A 17623-nucleotide genomic window follows, 5' to 3' on the forward strand; every position below is an offset into this window, starting at 1 on the left:
TGTACCTGCTTTTAAACGCGCGTTCTTGCCAGCGTGTCAAAAGGGCTTGAAGCGCTATTTGTATTTTTAAAAATACACGTTTTTTCATCTTTGTTAATTTTAGTTATTTTGCCCCTGATTTTAACCATCACCATTGCGCCCACACACCTGCACTATAATTGTGCCCCCACCGCTTTGTAGAGCGGAGTAAATCCTCTGAATACCGGCTACTCGTGGCGTCTGGCCGCCATCTTGGCGGTGATCGAGACCTTCAGTGTGCCACTCGCCTGAGCGCTCTAGTGCTCAGCCAAGTAGATCAGGTGAGCCTCTACTTAAGGCGAACACCTTAAGGAACTCGCCCTTGGAGAAAGGTGTACCTGCTTTTAAACGCGCGTTCTTGCCAGCGTGTCAAAAGGACTTGCAGCGCTATTTGTATTTTTAAAAATACCCGTTTTTTCATCTTTGTTAATTTTAGTTATTTTGCCCCTGATTTTAAACATCACCATTCAGGCTTTCTGTAACTGGATTGCCAGTGCGGGAATTTTGCTAAAGTCATCCAGAAATAATAATGCTAAATCTAGTAAGAGTAAAAAAAGTGCCCCATGGTTTTCAACGACCTTAAAACTTGAACTAGGGGAAGTTAAAACACTGGAACGGAGGTGGCGTCGAAACTATGATGCCGACGCTCGCAACAACTACATTGCAGCAAGACGGAAGTATCACGCAGGAATAAAAGCCGCTAAAAAAACCCACTATCTTCAGGCCTTGTCTATGGCAGGCCAGGAACAAAAAGCAATCTTCAAGATTGTCAAGGATTTTATGAATCCCCCTATCGCAAGAGATTCCTCCATCTCAAGATCTCTGTAATGCGATATCGGAATATTTTGATAATAAAATCCTGGCTATCACGAAGACTTTTCCATCAGGAACAACTGCGACTGCGGACGCTGAGCAGATAGTGGAGACGACAATGTCCCCCTGCTTTGATGAATTCGCTCTAGTATCCCTTGAGGAAACTGCTAAGGCAATCCTGGCAAGCAAATCGGGATCTCCTTTTGATCCCTGTCCCCCTCCGGTGTTGCATCTTTTAGTAGAGATGGTTAATCCGATGATCAATAGGATCATTAACTCCTCTCTAACTACGGCAAGTGTTCCTAATGAGTGGAAACTTGCAGCTGTTAAGCCCCTCCAAAAAAAAGGCCCTTGCCGATCCCACCACCCTTTCCAATCTACGCCCTATTTCCTTGTTACCTGTTATATCCAAACTGACTGAAAAGTTTGTCAACAGCCAATTGACTAACTTCTTGGAAAAGAACAACATCCTCCATCCCAATCAGTCAGGATTCCGGTCAGAACATTCTACCGAGTCAGCACTGCTTTTCACTGCAGAGACCTTACGGGCAGCAATGGATCAAGGAAAGAAGGCTGTCCTTATCCAACTTGACCTGTCGGCAGCCTTCGATACGGCCTCAAATAACATCTTAGTGGACCGGCTGGCTGCCGCAGGGGTAGGAGGACAGGTCTTGGCATGGTGTAGGAATTTCCTTACCAATAGACGCCAAGTTACAGTGCTAGGTCCAAACCAGTCTGAAGCTAAAGACGTCAGCTCTGGGGTTCCCCAGGGCTCTAGCTTGAGCCCTGTCCTTTTTAACCTCTATATGGTACCCCTTATGAAACTGATCGCGTCATTCCAGATCAGTTCCATTTCATACGCTGACGACACTCAACTCATACTGGTGTTGGATAGGGAACGGCCTGGTGCCGAAGAAGATCTCAAGGAATGTCTTGCAGCTACTTTTAAATGGATGACTACTAACCATTTAAAATGCAACGCCGGAAAAACTGAAATTTTACCAATAGGGAATCACAACCTCTTTTCCCCAAATCTGTGCTGGCCTGCGGAAGCAGAAGCACCCCCCAATACAATCACTTCTGCCCGCAATTTGGGCATTAAATTTGACAATCAGCTATCTTTTAAGCCCCAGGCTGTAGCAGTAGCAGGCATGTGCTTTCAGATCATAAGAGCACTGAGGAAGTTTTTCGATCTACTTCCGTTATCAGCGAGGAAAACTGTCGCAGTTGCCTTAATAAGTTCTAGGCTGGACTATTGTAATGGACTATACGTTGGAGCTAATAAAACTGTTCTCCATAGACTACAGATGGTCCAAAATGCGGCAGCCTGCCTTGTACTGCGTTGGCCTCGTAAATCGTCAGCCTCAGCAGCACTTAACACGCTTCACTGGCTGCCAATAGGTAAAAGAATTCTGTTTAAACTTCTTTTAATTACCTTCAGGGCATTTCACCAACGAGGCCCAAGCTATATACACAGTGGGTTTAAAAGATACTACCCTACGCGCTGCTTGAGGTCTGCCAACCAGAACCTACTCACTCTTCCCCGTTTCAAGCTGGCCACTAAAGGTGGCAAATCCCTTTTCGTACTGGGCACTAAGGCTTGGTATAAGCTTCCTCTCTTCTTACGCTCTCTCTCTCAAGAAGCCCCTTTTAGAAAGGCATTAAAAACCTGGATTTTCTCTCTGCCCGACGCTACTTGTAGGACTCTGGTGTAATTGTGGTGTAGAAAGCAGGATTTCCTTTTCTCTTCCAACTCCTCCATCTGAGTTGTGTGAGCGCCAAGATACTCCTTGGAGTGAAAGTTGCGCGTTAGAAATGTCCCTTACATTACATTACATAAAACTAGGGTTAAAATATATACTTGATAAAATGTAGAGGTGTTTCTTTCGTATGAAAGAAATAAGAAAGCTTCCCAATAAAATTGATGAGTACACGCTATCATGAAGGGCGGATTCAAAGATGCTATTGTGTAGTAGTTGAAGGAGAAGGCTTCATTCCATGTATTAAGCGAGGCTCGGAGCTGCAATAAATGCATCGTGCTCCGCTCCAGCCCATAACTCCTTTCATTGGCATGTACGTCACTTTAACAGTACAATAATGACATTATACTAAGAGGTACTGCACGGTTGGAACGCCCTGGCCTGAGTGCTTAGATTGAGCTGTAACCGAAATTGCAAGTTCTGTGACATTTACATAGAAAGCTCCATGAGCGAAGTGAACGGAAGTAACCTCTACACTCTGCCGTTCAGGGCGTCCCTTCAGGCAAACAGACTGACAGCCGTTTCAGCACAGGCTTCCGAATCACTCCTCCCACTTCAGGCGCGAGCCCGCCCAATACGCGTTACGCTCAGACATGGGGCGTAGCTGAGAGAAGCTGGATGCGTACTACCTGCGGGTTACACAGGGAAGGGGGCGTTCTCAAAGTCGCACGAGACGGAGGGGCGTGGCTCCAGCATGCCGTCTCCCACCCCGTTCTATTGACATGCTTGTCCTCCCTCCTACACTGCATGGTTTTGGCCGGCTCCTCCTTCCCTCGCACCATTCAGCATCACCTCACTTGGCCACGCCCCTTCCAGTATCTATGGCGCACGCCCACGCCCCGCCTCACGGTAGCAACCAATGACAGGGAACCTTTTGCACCACTGCCTTGACAGTTAACACGCCCGCCTGCCTCGGGAACCAATGGCATGCCGTGTTCTGCTCCGAGCTGGTGTCCCGGAAGGGTCAGGAGGGAATGTACTGAACCTGAATTAAAAACACCGGCCCAAACTGTAAGAGGTGCCGGGCTAGAGATGTACCTGAGCCGGCGGCAAGTAGCAGGGTGCAGGAAATAAGAACAACAACTATCTTGTCACGTGGTTCCTGTTAGCAGGTGAGCGGGCCTCATTGGTAAGGGAGAAGGGCATGGGGTCTTATTATTAAGGGGATAGGAAAGGGGCGAAGGATATAGGCAGGTGTAGGGGATGTGTCCTTTGCAGCAGTGTAAAATTATGAATAAAGTTCCATCTGCGTGTCCATCATCTGTTCCTCAAGTCCGCGTGTTCTCTTCCAGGACTGCTCATTTTGTCGGTTCTTCATGGCTACCTGTCATTTTCTTGTCCGTATTTTTTCAGGAGTAGGATGGACACATAGCTCCGTGTTGCCGAGACACCACTTTTCCATTCCTAGACTTTGCGTTTACATATCAGTGCATTCTGTGAGTTGTAATCTTAGTTTATTGTAGGTGAGCCTATTGAGCCAACACTCTTGATAACAATGATATGTAAAAAAAAAAAAAGAAAACTTATAGGAGTGGAAAAGTATTGTCCTGCTAACACGGAACCATAATTTGCCACGGGTATTTTCTGTCCAGCACGTCTGTCATTTAGCCCATGCCTATAATGCACTGAGTCAATTATATACTTATATGTAGAGTATCGAACATAACGGAGTATTTACTACTTGGAGAGCCTTTGAGTTTCTTGATGCTGCGTATAGCATGATTTTTGTTAGTGAACTCAGTGTTACTTATTTAATCGACCTCAGGTGGATGAATGTCTGGTGTATTCACTAGGATCCGATTCTGTGGCCATGGCCTCAAAACAGGTCCCTGCGAAGGATGCGTTAGTCTACTGAGGCTTTATGCTCCACCGAGTTCAGAATCAGATTATGTGTGTTATAATCATTCCTGGATTCCATGTCCGTCATCTACCCAGATGACTTTCGACTACTCTTCAAATATATCTTCTGCTCACAATGTCCATCATCGTCATTTATCTGCCCAAACTTTAATTATTGGGTTGACCTAAATAAAGGAAGTTTCGAGGTTCATGCTGCATTTACCAACAAGTAGTGAGATGCTTCCTTTGCTCTAGCTGCATTTCATGTTGTATTAGTTTCTTTTTTATTGTACTTTCATCCGTTTTTATAAACTTATAAATGTATTATATTTTAGCCAAACAGAACGAACAAATATAGCTCATTATATTTTTCACTTACAAAAGTATTTATTATTAAAAGATTAAGGTCCAGATTTAGAGTTTGGCAGACAGGGTACAGTTATTTTGCTACTATGCAAAATGTTTTGAAGTCGAGCCCCCCCTTTCCAAAACTTTATGTAAATGTGGGTGTACTTGTAAAGCGCACTGTGACTCCAAGGAGTATCCTGGCGCTGAAGACCGCTGGGGAACCCGTCCTGGTTTTCCATGTGAGATGGTCGCTTTCTGGGTATCTCCAAGGTGAAACCAGGCATCCCCGGCGTCTGTGGGGGGCCGTTGTAGAGATGAGGCAAGCTTAATGCCCAGAGTTGCCAAGTGTGTTCCCTGGTTAGAGTAGGCACTGAGGCGAGAATTATCGAGTCCGTTCGACCCTGGTCCACGACACTGCCGCATCGGGAATTGAACCCTGGTCCCGGGCCGTTCTCTGCTTACGGGTCTGCCGCCTCTAACCAGTGAGCCACACCACTATGGCAAAGATTTGGGGAGTTGGAGGGGAATGGCTGATTTTAGGAGGCAGGGATTAGAGACAATTTTAGGGGTGCTTCTCTGTAGCTCATAATTAGGGCTCCCGGTTTTCCGTTTTTACGGATATTTACATATAAATACAGACGGAAATCTACATTTCCTTTGTCTGTATTTATATTTTAAAACGGTAAAACACTGGCAAATGTTGCCGCGCTGCCGCTGCATGCATGTTGTGGAGAAGTGTGGCTCACGGTCTAGAGCAGGCAGACCCGGAAGCTGAGGTCAGACCCGGGACCAGGGTTCAATTCCCGACGCGGCAGGGTCTTGAGCTCAAATGTCCACAAACTCGATAATTCTCGCTTCGGTGCCTGCTCTAATCATGGGTTCTCACTCTGCAACTCTAGGCATTAAGCTTGCTTAATCTCCACAACGGCCCCCCTGCGGCGGGATGCCTGGCTTTCGCCTTGGGGATGCCCTGTAGGGGCTATCTCACAGGGAAAAACCAGGACGGGTTCCCAAGGCAAGCGCCGGGAAACCTCCGGGTAGCTGTGCGCTCAATAAATGCAATAATAATAATAATAATGCTGTTTCTTTCACGCCCCTGGGAATTCATTCAGCAGCAGAGGATCTTATTCTCCATCGTCATGTGGGTGAGGGGGAAGTGGGGGTTGTTGTTCTTCATTGTCTTCATTATCGTGTGTGTTGAATGCCACAGAGTCAGCGCTCCTTATGGCATCTGAAACCATCAGGCAAGGCGCCGATGAGGGCCATACCATGGCCTTGATTCTTCTGGACCTGAGCGCAGCGTGCGACACTGTAGCACATTCCACCTTGCTACAGTGTCTGAACAAAGGAGGGGTAGGAGGTGCAGCGTTAAAGTGGTTCCAATCGTTTCTGGTTGACCGCGGCTTCCAAGTCAGACAGGGCGACTGCTACTCCAAGCGAGTAGCCTTGGACCAGGGAGTGCCGCAGGGCTCGTCCCTGAGTCCTACCCTTTTTAATCTGTACGTTGCCCCGGTGGCCACCATAGTGGAGAGCCACGGTCTGCGCTTGGTGTCATACGCCGACGACACGCAGTTGGTCATCTCCCTATCACGCGCACCCAGTCTCGCAGCGGACATCTTCAGAGCATGCATGCAAGATCTTGCTGCCTGGATGTCCGCTAACTGCCTCAAGCTCAACGGAGGCAAGACTGAGGTGCTGGTGGTGGGTGGAGACCAAGTGGCCTGGACGTCGGCGTGGTGGCCACCCTGCCTGGGTCCGGCACCAATTCCCTGCCAGGAGGCGAGGAATTTAGGTGTTTGGTTTGATACCAATCTGACCTTCGGTCCCCAGGTTAATCGAGTGGTTGGCTCCTGCTTTGGGATCCTTAAGAGTCTCAGGAAGGTTCTGGAGCTCCTTCCCATCAAAGCCCGCCAAACACTAGTGCATGCACTAGTAACGTCCAAAATGGACTACGGCAACCTACTCTACCTAGGGACTCTGGAGAAGAATTTGAGTCGCCTGCAGGTCTTGCAAAATGCCGCAGCTTGCCTGGTTCTTAGACTGCCCAGAAGATCAGCCTCTAAAGCCGCGCTCTAAGCCCTGCACTGGCTTCCGGTGAGAAGCAGGGTGGAATTTAAAGCGCTCTGCACCTGCCATCGTATTGTTAATGGCAGGGCACCTCGGCCTCTGCAAGGTCTGCTGACACGATATGAACCCTCCCGTTCCCTTAGATCTTCTGGTTCAGGGTGCCTGTCCATTCCCAAAGTGTTCAAAGCTCGGATGGGCGGCAGATCTTTTAGGTATCTGGCAGCCTCAAGCTGGAACAAACTCCCCACCGCGCTGCGTCTGGAACCCTCAGAGTCCATCTTTAGAGCGAAGCTAAAGACATTCTTGTACGCCAGGTAGCTGCCTCACGCTCAAGTATTCTCCTCTGCTAACCCTCGCACCTCTCTCAGCGCGGGGACACGCCGTTGTGCGTCACCAATCGCTTTACAAGCCTCCCTATTATTATTATTACAGGGTGCCTTGTGTCCCATAGCTTTGGAGCCTGCAGTGTTGCAACAACAGAAAAGCTTAACAGTTTATAGCGGTGGTGGAGGGAAAGGGCCCGCCGTCGCGCCATTACATGATTGATTGCCTGGGGGGGGGGGGGGGGGGATAGGGGTCAGGCCGACTCGAGAGCCATGATTTGCGCCGCCGTTTCTCCTGGCAAGGTAAGAGGATTTCCCCTGCCCCCATTGCCCACCTCCCGTATGCCACGGCAGCAGCAGAGGATCCGTGTGTGTTTAATGCCACAGGCCCCAGTAAGCCATCTCAGATGGTTGAACACCTCCAGCAGCAGTTTTGCTGAGGCCATGTTATATAGTATATTTTTCTCCAGTGCAAGTCAGCAGAGTACAATGAGCTGTGTGTTTTCTCTCTGGCCGCTGGGAGCTAAACGCTGGAACACATTGATTTTGCCTCTAAATTAATCCTCGCATTTCTTTAGTTGAAAAGTTCAGCAGAACTCACCACCATTCTTAGGACACGCGTTCATCTCAACTGTAAGGGACAAAATATATTTGAAAGGAAATCAGACTTATTTTATTAACCCCGCCATATCGCCCTGAAATTTGATCCCGCTTCACTGAGGCAAGCACATTAACACCCATGGAATAACAGACTAGGATTGGAAGCAGGCACTCCCGGGAAGCATACTCATTTCTCCGGCTAGAACAGGTATCTTACACCCCGAGCTATCTCTCAGAGGTTGAAACCAGCGACCTGAATGTCAAAGGCAGATTGTTGCTACAGGCGCATTATCCAGCTGAGCTATGTTGTCGTACTGGTTTACTTTTCCACTAGCTGGTCATGAATGCTTCTCTTTCCTACACAGTTTGGCCGCAGCGCCCTGTTCCATGCCCCCCTTGTACCCTCTCCGATGCCGCATACGTTGAGTACCTGCGAAAACTCATAGCAACTTTCGTGCATTTGTAGTGTGTATAACGTTTGAAACTTCTGCTGAAGGCTTGTTTGAATGTACGTTTTTGTAACCTCTAAATGTGTCCCATAGTATCATTAAGGATCAGAGCCTGCAGTGTTTCAAGAACAGACAAGCTTAATAGTTTATAGTGGGGGTGGAGGGAAAGGGCCCGCCGTCGCGCCATTACATGATTAATATCCTACTTAGCATAAGGTTAACAAACTGGGGGTGTCGGGGTGAGCAGGATAGGGGTCAGACCGACTCGAGAGCCATGATTCTGTCCCTCTGGGATGCAGAGTGACTCCCTCTGCTGTTCCCCCTTGAAAACCGAGTGAATTACGAGTTCTGCTATTCAGTTGTGGGTATAAAACATCACGCAGCCTGTATTCTAACCTGCCCCAGAATGAAATATTTTCCAGGCTTCCCCGTGACATGCCTTTGCAGCATGCTTCCAAAGGCACATTTTTTCAGAGTTCTCATTAATTTTCAGTGGCACATGTAGCACTAATTATCTGCCATAAGGCTGGCGCTTCACAGCCTCACCAGCATCAGAATGGCCAACACTGTGTAATCTTTATTTGAATCTCTAGGCAATTTCAGTCTCATCAGCAAATATTGAACGGTTTTCAGTGGTCTTCATTTCATTAACAAACCAGAAAGAGCCTCAATGTCCACAAAGTCTCTTGAAATGCACATGTGCTTGTACTACAATGGCAACGTTTTCAGATGAAAGTATTGTGTTGACCAATAACAACCGGCGCTGGTGTGCATTGTCAATTTAAATTAATGCAGTAAAATACTAGCTGTAACCGCGTCTTTTGCTTATGGGAAAATAAATGCGGATAAATACAGAAAAAATGCCCAAAAAATAAATATCGATAAATACAGACGGAAATGGCAAAAAAATAAATACCATTAAACCGGGAGCCCTACTCATAATCCAAGCTAAATGTAAGACTCATTAAAGAGCAAATGCATCAAACGAAATACAGAATTAACCAAAAAAACTACTTCCCATAAATGGGGTGCTGTGAGCGGCTTACAATGCTGGGGGCCTAATGCAACTGCAGTTACTGCATGATTGATAGCTGCCGCACTGTTGATAGCTGCCGCACTGGCCGCACTGTTGATAGCTGCCGCACTGTTGATAGCTGCCGCACTGCTGATAGCTGCCGCACTGCTGATAGCTGCCGCACTGCTGATAGCTGCCGCACTGCTGATAGCTGCCGCACTGCTGATAGCTGCCGCACTGCTGATAGCTGCCGTACTGCTGATAGCTGCCGCACTGCTGATAGCTGATGCACTGCTGATAGCTGCCGCACTGTTGCCGCACTGTTGATAGCTGCCGCACTGTTGATAGCTTCCGCACTGTTGATAGCTGCCGCACTACTAATAGCTGCTGCATTAATGATAGTTGTGGTCTCAGATGCAGGCCATCTCCACTTTTTCTTTCAGCCCTTCCGGACCATCACTTGAATCTTGAAACAGACTGTCATTTTTTGAAAAGAAAGGAGCCCCTCCCCCCTTTTTGCAGCAGGGGTGCCCTCTGTTGTAATGCTAAATAGTGATTCCCCATGCCTCAGTGTTAAAGTAAGACATTCATAATTGTGTTGGCGTGGGCCCCTAACACCTCTGGGTCCCACTGCACCTGCTTCGCTAATGATAGCCTCGGCCTTGAAAAGCAGGCTTATCCGCCATCTCTCTCGCTCTCATGTCCTTGATGCCCAAACCAAGGTGGCTCTGCTTCAAGTTTCCCTTCCCTTGGGTAATTGCTCCAAGCAGCACTGGCACAGCAAGCATGCCCTTATCCTTTAATGCAACAAAGGAAGGATTGTAAAACATCTGTGACTATGCAGCTGCAGAACTAAAGATACTCATAGCTTTTCGAAGCGGGCTGTCTACTCTGCCCATTGCCTGAGGCCGCCAATCCTAGGCCTGATGCAAAATTCAAGCCTTCAGACGGTTTGTGTTAAAAAAAATACACATTGAGACCTCCCCGCCTCCCTCTATTGCTTGCACCTTGTTCCATGAGCAGCAAGGATAGCATCGACCATAATGCTACCAAGGAAAATGTTCCGGATGCCCCTTTTCCTAGTATGGCAGACTGCAGGGGTTCCTGTGATGTGAACCAGAGAGAGGGATAACGTGTTAAAGAAGAAACCTGCCTTCTTACCAAAAATGCCTGCTAACTGATAGAAATGTAATTGTCCGCAATTGGTTAATCCCCAGATATAAAGGCGGCTTTGGAGGCAGTATAGACTTTAATTGATGGAGTCATGTGAAGCTTCCTGGTGAAAAATATTAATTCTTTTTGAGAGATAAAATAAAGGTGGTATCAGCACATTTTTTGCAGTATACATTAGAAGGACATGCTACGGAACGTAGCATGTCCTTCTAATGTATACTCCAAAAAATGTTTGCACTAGAAAACGGCTGATGACGTATTACAAAAGTTTATATTTTTAAAGCACTTGTTTTATCTTAAACACTACATTTTGTGGCAGCCTATTTTATACTGTGTAATAAAATTTTAAAATAATAATGTCAACATGCTTTTTGTCACAGGCTCAGACCTCAGAGTACTATAAATAAACAAGTTACTATTCCTCACTGCAGCAATCGGGATTTAATTCTGTGGGTCTCTGATCACATAGACAAGTGCAGTGAGCATATTAACCCAATGAGCTTTTATCACTTAAAGGAGTACATTTCCCATCTATTAGTTAAACTTGCATTTATTTTTCATTTAAGATGTGTGCCTGTTATTTCCTATTCAGTGAAGTGAAGGTGAAGCCAACAAAAAAAGGCAGAATATTTTGTCCGTTTTAGCCACCTTTTTAACTTCATCTCCACACTTAATGCCTCAGGCCCCATGGCACTAGGTATTACAGTCTCCATATTTTGTTTTATTGCATCTGCTGCATGTAAATGAAGACAGCCTGGTAACGTACCAATCGTGCTTTCAGGCTGTCTTCATTTGCAAGTAAATGTAGACGCATTTGTGACACCTAGGAATACAGCCGCGGACCCCCCAGGGGGCGCACCCCACAGTTTGAATACTTCTGGTGTAAACTTTACTCTGTTCTTCAGCCTCTACATATGGCCCTTAGTTGTTCTGTTGAGGTAGAGAATACTTAGGATGCAGTAATATGTAGTACGGATTTATTAGGCAACCAGAAAGAATATCCCTAGTACTATGGTAGGACCCCCCCCCACACCAAGAGCAGATGTTACTTCTTACACAGACGAGGTCTCACTGAGCCTAGTGCCTTTTCTAGAACACCCACACCCAGTAGCTTCTACAGGTGGTCATACTGAAATGCCAGAAAGGAGAGAAACCACTCAGCATATGTCTTGTAACCCCGACTACCTCCACCATCTAGAAATCAGATGGTCTGACCAAGAGAGTCAAAAGACAGAAAAAGATCAAGCACAATTCAAAATTTGCAAACATTCGTGACAAGAATTTTCAATTCTGTTAAGGACAAGGGGGCGAGGATTATGCTTTCTCATTTCTTTAATGAAATGCTCAGCAGCCAATCAAAAAACAGAACTACAAATCCCATGAACACTTTTGGAATGACCCTAGAGGAAACACTATAAAAGGTCCATAAATCAGTCTTTCTTCCTCTTTCTTTGGGTAATAAGTTCGACATCAAAAAACAATCCAAGGTAAAGTAACAGCATCAGCTCCAAGCAAGCCGCCGAAATCCACAGGATCTTGTAGACAAAGATGGAAGTATCCGGGATCCGTGCGCAAGGAGACAGAGGAGGCTCACGAGGCGTATCAACCATATCACTTCTGGTCAGAACCTGAAACAGAGACAGAGCCGTAATATCCCAACATCGAGAGAATAAGATATACAGGGGAGGGAAAAAACAGAAAATTTCACAACTGTAACAGTATGCAATTTTTTATACAGTACATGATAATACCAAGTAATCACAATCCGGGTGGGATAATCCTCGCCTCCTTGTCCTTAATAGAATTGAAAATTCTTGTCACGAATGTTTGCAAATTTTGAATTCTATGTCAGGACAGGAGGCTCCGATTATGCTTGTTCAAAGCTCGTCTACCACTACAGAGGCAACACTAACAATAGGTTTATAATAGAATTGCTTGAAAACAGAGTCCGAAGACCAGTCTGCAGCCTTCATGATGTCAAACAAAGTTACACCCATAGAGAAGGCTTTGGAGGCCATTGCTCCCCTAGCAGAATGCGCCCCAAACACAGAAACATCAATGCCTGCCTCGGACATAAGCCAGCGCACCCAGCGAGCTAAGGTAGCTGGTGCTACAGGACGAAAAGGCTTCTGCAAAGCGATCAACAGCTGACCTTGCATATCTGCGCGCAAAGAAGCGGTACTCACCTCGTAATCCTTCAAACATTGTACAACACACAGATTGGGGTGATCTGGGAAGGAAGGATACGTTATGGATGAGGTGTTGGTTTTAGTCCTTCTAGAGAGAGTGAAAGTAACACCTTCGGGAGTGAAGGAGCGGCCCGCCAGGTCTAAAGCCCGAATATCCGAAACACGTTTGCAAGAAACTAAGCATAATAACATTGTTAGTTTTGCAGACAACTGTTTCCGGGACAATAGAAGATTAGAAGGCCAGGCCTCCAAGTATCTCAGGACAATCGAAACATCCCACAAAGACACGTACTTCGGTGTGGGAGGTTTCGCAAGGCGAATTCCCTTTAACAGTTTGGAAAGCAAATGATGTTCCCCAACAGGTTTACCATCAACATGGATATGACCCGCCGAAATGGCCGACCGAAAACCATTAACAGTCCGGTATGCAAGACCAGACGTGGCCAAGGAAGTCAAGAAATTTATGACTAGACTGATATCCGCCGAAACGGGATCAACCTCCCGTTGAACACACCAATCACTCCAGCGTTTCCATGCTCCTCGATACCGCTTGTGGGTATTGGGAGACCAGGCGTTACTGATGAAGTTGGCAGCTTCGCTAGAAATGCCTGGGACCGACCAACGATCCCCGAAATTCGCCACGCTAGTAACTGGAGAGTGCCGGCGAGAATGAGGGGATGCGGATATCCGAGAGGATCCTGCAACAGATTCCGCTTCTGGGGAAGAAGGAGAGGAGGCGCGCAGCACATTTCCAGGAGAACCGGGAACCATGCCTGAGCTTTCCACAAGGGAGCAATCAGAATCAGCTCCGCTCGAAAGCGTTTGGTGTAAGCCAGGACTCTGGGAAGCATCATAAACGGGGGAAATGCATAGCAAAGAGTCGAGGGCCACTGTTGGAGAAAAGCATCCGTGGCCAGAGCTGATGGGTCCGGTCTCCAGCTGTAAAACTGGGGAAGCTGCGTATTGAGGCGAGATGCAAAAAGGTCTAGGTGACACTGGCCCCATTGATGAAGAATGGTGCGGAAGACTCGAGGGTGAAGTCTCCAGTCGCTGTAGTCCCGAAGATGACGGGAGTGCCAGTCCGCTACCTGATTGTTGCGGCCCGGAAGATACTCGGCAATAACTGTGATCTTCCGGTGAAGGCAAAAATGCCAAAAATCTTTGGCAATCTCCGCTAAAATCTTGGACCGTGTCCCGCCCAGCTTGTTCACATAGCGGACTGCAGATACGTTGTCCATTCGGAGAAGAATGCAACAATTCGCCTGCAGGGGGGAAAAGCACCGAATCGCAAAGGAACCCGCCAGGAGTTCCAGGCAATTGATATGGAGAGATAATTCCTGGGGTGACCAACGACCCCCCGTCGAGATGGACCCGCAACGGGCTCCCCAGCCCCATTGACTAGCATCCGATTCGATCCCCAGTTCCGGAGAAGACCCGAACAGGGCTCGACCGTTCCAGGCCTCCATGTGGTCTAGCCACCATTGCATCTCCATCCGCACTTCCTCCGAAAGAGGAATTTGATCTGAATAGCGGAGACCTTTCCGGAGATGCTGGATTTTCAAGCGTTGCATCGCCCGGTAATGTAAGGGACCCGGGAAGATCGCCTGAATGGAGGACGCCAGAAGGCCCACTACACGCGCCAACGATCTCAACGACACAGTCTGTCTGGAAATAACAGACGTCAACTCTCTCCTGATGTAACGGAGTTTCTGGTTGGGTAAGAGAAGTTGACAAGTCAACGAATCTATCCGAAAACCCAGAAAATCGATAGACTGAGCGGGAACCAAAACCGATTTGGGAACATTGACTAGAAAACCCAGAGATTGTAAAAGGGTGATGGACCACTCCAGATGCTGTAGGAGCTTGAGAGGACAATCTGCCATAAAAAGAATGTCGTCCAGGTAAATAATCAGTCTGACCCCCCCTGGAACGAAGATGCTCCACCACCGGCCTCAGCAATTTCGTGAAGCACCACGGTGCTGACGAAAGGCCGAACGGGAGAACTTGATATTCGTACCACTGACCCAGCCATTGAAACTGGAGGAACCTGCGATGGGGACTGTATCGGGATGGACAAATAAGCCTCTTTCAGGTCCAGACGGACCATCCAATCCCCTTCCCGAAGGAGATCCCGCAGAAGATGGATGCCCTCCATCTTGAAATGCCTGTACACAACCCCGCTGTTGAAGTCTTTCAGGATGAGAACCAGGCGAGATCCGCCTCCCTTTTTCTCTACCAGAAAGACTGAGCTGACAAAGCCCTGAGGATGGCGTACTGTTGGAACAATCGCCCCCTTGCTGAGGAGTTCCTTTATCTCCTCCGACATACACGCTTGAGAGTGACTTGAAAAAAGCATAGGGGTCGGCAGACGGGTTTGATGAATTGGGTGATAGAACTCGATCTTGAACCCTTGAACGGTGTCCAGCACCCAAGCATCGCTGGAGATTAAGCGCCAATTGTTCAGAAAAAAAACTTTATCCTGCCCCCCAGCATCACATCGCATGCTTGAATTAGGCTCACTTGTAGCTCCGGAATCCTGATATTGTCCCTGGTGGCCACCAGATCTGCCTTTGCCGTACTGGCCTTTACCTTTCCGGGAAGGATAGAAGTTTGCGCGGGTGGAGTAACCGGAGTCGTACTGACCACCGCGCTGCTGCGAAGAACCTCTGTGGGACTGCTGCTGCGACCCGCGGCCGAACGACCGTCCCCGTCGTCCGGCCTTGCTGAAAACCGGACGCATGGCCTGGCGCAAAGATGCCTGCGCCTTGTCAATGCCGCTGAAGGCGGAAACAAATTAAGTCAATTCCTTGAGGAAAGGTTGACCGAAAAGAAGGCCCTGCGCCTCCGGACCGGCTTCAGACGTAGCTAATTCGGCCAATTTCGGGTCTAGTTTGAGGAGAATAGACCGTCGCCTTTCAGCAGAAATGGCGCAGTTCACATTGCCAAACATGCAGACAGCTCTCTGAGCCCATTCAATGAGTTCGTCAGGATTGACGGTCGCTGAAGCCTCCTTTGCCTTGAAGCCCAAATCCAGGATCTTTGAGAGTGGGCCCAACATGTCCATTAACTTGTCTTGACAGGACCGCCACGAGCGGTCGAGACCTTTCTTAGGGTCCTTGGAGTACTTCTTGAGGTAGGTCACCATCATGGGGTCCACCTCTGGGGTTTCAGCAATGTGGTCCACAAGGTCCGGTCTCGGACACTCAGAGCGCAGACGAGCCCTGACCGGCGCCTCGAAAGGATGGCGAACATGCGCCTCAAGATATGCGGCCACTGCCGGAGCTGGCAACCAGGACGTGGAATTAGGATGGATGATATCCTCCGGTTCAAAATTCAAGAGCAGGGGACGCTCAGGAGCGTCAACGAAACGCTCCTTGCGGATACGCTTCTTTGGAGGCGAAGAGTCGTGCTCGGAAGAGGCCTGAGCCTGGTCCGACTCATCCACAGTATGTGACGCAGAAGTTTTGGGCTTCTCGGAAGACAAGGCCCTTGCCAGCCTTTGAAAGTCCGATTTATGCGGGTTGTGAGGAGATTTTGCGGCCTTTTGAGAAGGCGGCAACCACCCTTGCTGAACAGCATAGTCATTGAGATGACGTTTTAGAGGGGTTATGGCTCTAACCAAGGCCTTGTTCACCGAAAACTGGACACCCTTGTCCAGCTCCTCGACCAGGTTGTACTCCATGGAGTCATCCTCCTCCTCGTCATAATAGCAGTCATCATCTGCGTCGTAATACTCAGACATTGTATCAAGGTACAAAAATGAATGCCCACTAGATGACTGACTAAAATATTGAGTATCAGTGATACCAGTAAGGGGGAGTGAGAACCCCAAAGCAGGCCCGAGAGAGGTTGGAAAAAATACCAAACTCCAGAAAAAACTATAGAACGTGGAGGGAGAGAGCCTGCCAACAAAAACCACTCTAGGCAGAGCCTATGCAACAATTATCAGCCAAAACACTTCACTGTGCTCCGGCGTAGACGGGGTCGAAAGTTCAGGGCTGTGGGCGTGAGCGCTGGTGAGAAGCGTTCCTTCACTCGACCGGCGTGAGGCGAACAGCCAGAAACCGGAAACAAGCAACGCGCATGCGCGACGTCGCTGCCGCTGAAACACCGGCTCGAGAGCGCTCGCGCTCTCCTAAGAAGCCGACGACCCCTGCTCCCACTCCACCAAAGCAACCGGGCACAAGGACGCGGCCAGGCGCAGGGAGGTGAACACACGCTCCCAGGAAGACACGTCGCCAACGGACGCAGAAAAAATATCGGCAATGAAACCGAACAAGAGTACACAAGCGACGCGCACTAAAGTTTCACAAGCAGCGCAATATAAGGCAAGTGTACACAACCAAAGCAGAGCAATAACAAGTAAAGCAATGCAAGTAAGGTAAAAGTGACTTAACTGGCTGCGGAGCAGCAAAGAAAGAGGAAGAAAGACTGATTTATGGACCTTTTATAGTGTTTCCTCTAGGGTCATTCCCAAGTGTTCATGGGATTTGTAGTTCTGTTTTTTGATTGGCTGCTGAGCATTTCATTAAAGAAATGAGAAAGCATAATCCGAGCCTCCTGTCCTGACATAGAATCAACGTTTTGCACTTTAAAAAATGTAAAGATATTGGTTTGCACAACATGGTCAGACCGTGCTTCTTTCTGCAAGCCTGTTAACAAAACTAATGTAGTAAATAATTTGTTTTCTTTTTTGTAGCATTTGTGCCATTACGTTCTACAGACACAAGTGGCATGGCAGAACACTAAGGGCAAATAGTTTGAGTTTTGGAGAAAAACATGTATGTGCATCGTTCTCAAAGACCAAAGTAGGCTCTGACATTTATATTACTTTCCCCTAAGTCCAGATGCAGGTTGAAAGATAGGCTTTGCATTCTTGATACATTCAGTACAAAAATAATTTCTAGTTGCATACTAGTTTTGTCTTCAATGTAATACCCGTTTAAGTTAAACGTGTTACTAAAGATACCGTATTTTGTATCAAAGCTTTTTTTGTGTTTTGTTTTATATAGTGAGAACTCGACCCAAA

At 47.7% G+C, this 17623-nt stretch overlaps 1 protein-coding gene across 4 annotated transcripts in view; it reads left to right on the forward strand.

Moving 5' to 3' along the window:
- The first annotated feature begins 3512 nt into the window (after nucleotides 1-3512).
- ACACA (acetyl-CoA carboxylase alpha) overlaps nucleotides 3513-17623 on the forward strand; it is a 1131726-nt gene continuing 1117615 nt past the window's right edge. For all 4 annotated transcript variants that reach the window (XM_086954890.1, XM_086954892.1, XM_086954891.1 and 1 more), the window contains exon 1: nucleotides 3513-3703. The gene's annotated coding sequence lies outside the window, so the exon portion shown is untranslated. The remainder of the gene's footprint in view (nucleotides 3704-17623) is intronic.

This window comes from Lissotriton vulgaris, chromosome 2_1 (assembly GCF_964263255.1).
Source record: "Lissotriton vulgaris chromosome 2_1, aLisVul1.2, whole genome shotgun sequence".
NCBI classification, from domain to species: Eukaryota; Metazoa; Chordata; class Amphibia; order Caudata; family Salamandridae; genus Lissotriton; species Lissotriton vulgaris.